Below are 4,053 nucleotides of genomic sequence, written 5' to 3' on the forward strand. Positions count from 1 at the left end.
GGGAGCCGCGCATGCGCGGTGACGCGCTCGCTGCTGCCTCCCGGCGACCAAAACGGAGTACTGCAGCTCGGGAGCAGCGCATGCGCAGTGGCGCGATTTCAGTGCTCGCTGCTGCCTCCCGGCGACCAAAATTGGGTACTGCAGCTGGGGAGTCGCGCATGCGCGGTGGCGCGCTTTCCAGCGCTCGCTGCCGCCTCCCGGCGACCAAAACTGAGTACTGCAGCTCTGGAGCCCCGCATGCGCGGTGGCGCGCGTTGCCGCGCTCGCTGCTGCCTCCCGGCGACCAAAACTGAGTACTGCAGCTCGGGAAATGCGCATGCGCAATGGTGCGTTTTCAGCGTTCGCTGCTGCCTCCTGGCGACCAAAATTGGGTACTGCAGCTGGGGAGCCGCGCATGCGCGGGGGCGGCCCCGTGCTCCACACTAACGTCTGCCGGTAACGGCAATGCGATACTGCGGTGCCTGCAGGGTGATGCCGCCGCGCTCGTTGCTGCCTCCCGGTAAAGAAACGCTGCTGCCGCCCCACGTGTGCGGTGCCGGCGGGCGCTCGGCGCGCAAAGCGCGGAACCGCAGCGCCGGTGCCGCCCCGGGGCGAGCGCCGCCCGCCGGGCGCTCGCTGCTGCTGCCGCCTCGTGGCCGCAGCACGGTACTGCAGCCCGGCGTTCGCGCTCCGGGTCTGGCCCCTCCGGCGCGCCGTCGGCGGCTGGCGCATGTGCGGTTCCCGGGAGCAGTATGGCGGCGTGCCGCGCTTCGGTCCTGGCGCCGGGTGGTGGCCGGGGCCACCGGTGAGGTGAGCGAGCCGCTTTGGTGGGTGCAGGGGTGTCTCCTGCCCGCTGGCGGCGGGACGGGAAGCTTCAAACTGCCCGCTGCGGCAGGCTCGCGGTCCGTTGGAGGCGAGCCGGGACAGGGCAGCCCCAGGGAGTTACCCGGGAGCTGACAGAAGGGAAGAGGGGAAGGAGGCGGGCACCCCCCCAGGCACAGACGCCGGACGCCTCCCCAACTCGGCAGAGCTCCCCCTGAGCCTCCCCCGGTCCCGCTCGCCCCGTGCAGCTGCCCCCAGCTCCAGCGCCTCCCCTGAAGCCTGTCCCGTAGCCCCAGGCTGCCCCAAGCCCTGTCGTGAAGGCAGCAAGCTGGCCCTCGATGCATCTCCAGAAGCCCCTGCAGAAAGAGGGGCTCCGGCCACGGGCGTGCTATGGTAATAATGGTCACTGCTTCTTCTTTCCCTCTACCAGAGGCCGTGCTGAGGATGCAGTTGTCTGTTTCTCCCCTGGGGATGCCGTTTACTGCACCCACCTCAGGCATGAGTGGGTTGTCTCTGCCTGGCCTCACTCTCCTCGCAGCGTGGGGGCAAAAAGGGATGGTTGGAGCACTTACTGCCTGTGGACAGGTGCTGCCACAGCTGAAGCTAGAGAGGCCAGATTAAAGGTAAAGAAGAAGAAATCAAAGGCCATCTGTCCAGGAGCTGCCTCCCGCTACAGGCAAGAGAGAGCCTGTCTCTCTGGGTGAGGAAGGATCCCCCTTTGTAGTTCTCGGCAGGTCAGACCGCCAGCGTGCACCACAGGGTCTGTATGTATCCCCAACGGCGTGGTACGGCCGCGTAGTGCGTGAGTGAGTGAGGCTACGTGTCTAGAAAGCCTCATCTTGTAAGACACCCACGTATTCTCTTAGGTGGAGGACAGCCAAGCGACCGGAGTTACAGAAGAGGAGGGGAGGAGAGAAGGAGAAAGAAGCGTCTGAACTGGCAAATTCTCCCAGCAGCGCCAAGAGCAGCGAGAGCTGCGGTAAGTCCCGGGCCCTCGGGGCCCTGTCTCCCCTCTTCTGCATCCTGGTCCCTCCCTGCCCCTCCCCTGTACCCCTCTCTTCCCCACGCTGCTGCGATTTTTTTTTTTTGCTCCCCTGTACCTCCTTTCTCCATGTCGCTCTGAGCAGCTCCCTGTTGCCATCTTTTAGGTCCTCCCTCTCTCAGGCCTGTAGCCTGTGGCTATTTTATCCTTCTCCGTCTCTCTCTGTCCGGCTCCCGGCCACTATTTTCACATTCCTCCCTCTCTGTCCTGTAGCCCGTTGGTATTTTTGCTGTCTCTGGCTCTCTCTGTCCGGCTCCCTGTCCCTGTTCAACATCTTCCTTCTCGGCTCTGTAGCACATCACGAGTCTATTTCTTTTTCCGTCTCCCTTTATCCTGCTCCCTGCACCTCATTTTGAACTCCCTCTCTGTCCTGTTGCGTGTTGCTATTTTTTCCTTTGTCCATCTCACTGTCTTGCTCCCTGTCCCTGCTTTTTCTAAGTCTTCCCTCTCTGCCCCTAGACCATCGCTATATTTTTCTTTCCCCGTCTTGGTTTGTCTAGCTCCCTGTCCCTCTTTCTTCATTTTACCCTCTCTGCCACGTCGCCCGTCACTACTTTCCTATGTCCCTCCCTCTCTGTCCGTCTCACTGTCCCCATTTTTAAACTCTCCTTCTTTACCTGGTAGCCTGCCGCAGTTTTTTCCCCTTTCTCCATCTCTCTCTGTCCGACTCCCTGTCTCTAATTTTTAATTCCTCCCCCTCTCTCTGGAAGCCTGTCGGGACATTTTGCCTTCTCAGTCTCTCTGTCCAGTTCCCTGTCCTTGGTTTTTAATTCCTCCCTCTCTGCCCTGTTACCCGTCACCATTTTTATTTTCTCCATCTCTTTTGGTCTGGCTCAAGAGCCGGACTTTTTAAAATTCCTCTCTCTCTGTCCTGTATCCCGTCACTTCTGAAGGTCTCTTTCTCCGCCTCTCTTTGTCCAGCTCGCGGCCCCTTGCTTTTACTTCCTCCCTCTGTACCCTGTGGCCTGTTGCTTCCCCCCTCTTATTTCTCTGTCTCTCTCTGGCTCCCCAGCCCTGTTTTTTCATTCCTCCCTCTCTGCCCTAGAGCCCATTGGTAGTTTTTTCTTTCTCTGGCTCTCTCTTTCCAGTTCCCAGGCCTTGTTTTTCAATTTCGTCCTTCTCGGTCCTGTGCCACGTTGCGATTTCATTTCTTTTGCTGTCTCTCCCTGTCTGGCTCCTTGCCAGGAATTTTTAATTCCTCCCTATCTGTCTTGTAGCCCACCGCTGTTTTTCCTTTCTGTCTCTCTCTGTCTGGCTCCCTGTCTGTGTCTTTATTTTTTTTTAATTCCTCCATCTCTGCCCTGCTGCCCGTTGCTATTTTTCTGTTCTCTGTCCCGCTCCCTGTCCTGAGCCTTTAGTTGCTCCCTCTCTGTCCTCTAGCCTATTGCAGTTTCCCCCTCCCTCCCTTTCTCCGTCGCTCTCTGTCTGGCTCCCTGTCCCTGTCTTTACTTATTTTTTTTAATTCCTTCCTCTCTGCCCTGTACGCATTAAATTTTTGTTCCCCAGTGTCCCTCTGTGGATTGCTCCCAGTCCCAGTTTTTTAATTCCTCCTTCTTTGTCCTGTGGCCTATTGCAATTTGTTCTTTCTTTGTCTCTCCTTTTTCTGGCTCTTTGTCCCTATTTTTCAGTTTCTCTCTCTCCGCCCTGTAGCCCAATGCTATTATTTGTCTTTGTTCATCTCTTGCTGTCTGGCTCCCTGTCCCCATTTTTTAATTCCTCCCTCTCTGCCCTGCGGCCTGTTGCTATTTTTCCATTCTCTGTCCTGCTTCCTGTCCCGAGTCTTTAATCACTCCCTCTCTGCCCTGTAGCCTGTCACAGTTTTTTTTTCCTTTGTCCATCGCTCTCAGCCCAGCTCCCTGTCCCTACTTTTTAATTCTTCCCTCGCTGCCCTGCGGCCCGTTGCTCTCTTCCCTTTCTCCATCTCTCTCTGTACAGCTCCCGGCCCCTTCCTTTTTGAAATTCCTCCCTCTGTCTTGGAGCCCATCACGGTTTTTTGCTTTCTCTGTCTCTCTCTGGCCATCTCCCGCTCCCAATTTTTTCATCTTCTTCCTTCTGGGCCCTTTAGCCATGGCGATTTTACTTTTTTCTCCGTCTCTCTGTCCGGCTCTGCATCCCAATTTTTTAATTCCTCCTTCTCTTCCCTGTAGCCTGGCTTTCTGGTTTTTTCCCCGTCTTTATCTGTCTCCCTCCCCCTCTCTGGCTCCCTGTCC

At 57.3% G+C, this 4,053-nt stretch overlaps 1 long non-coding RNA gene across 1 annotated transcript; it reads left to right on the forward strand.

Annotated features, from left to right (window-relative positions):
* Positions 1-752: 752 nt before the first annotated feature.
* LOC127019324 (uncharacterized) lies at positions 753-1,864 on the forward strand. Its single transcript, XR_007766892.1, has 3 exons — positions 753-789; positions 1,232-1,565; positions 1,668-1,864. It is a non-coding gene; the product is annotated as an uncharacterized LOC127019324 (long non-coding RNA).
* Positions 1,865-4,053: the final 2,189 nt, after the last annotated feature.

This window comes from Gymnogyps californianus, chromosome 8, assembly GCF_018139145.2.
Source record: "Gymnogyps californianus isolate 813 chromosome 8, ASM1813914v2, whole genome shotgun sequence".
NCBI classification, from domain to species: domain Eukaryota; kingdom Metazoa; phylum Chordata; class Aves; order Accipitriformes; family Cathartidae; genus Gymnogyps; species Gymnogyps californianus.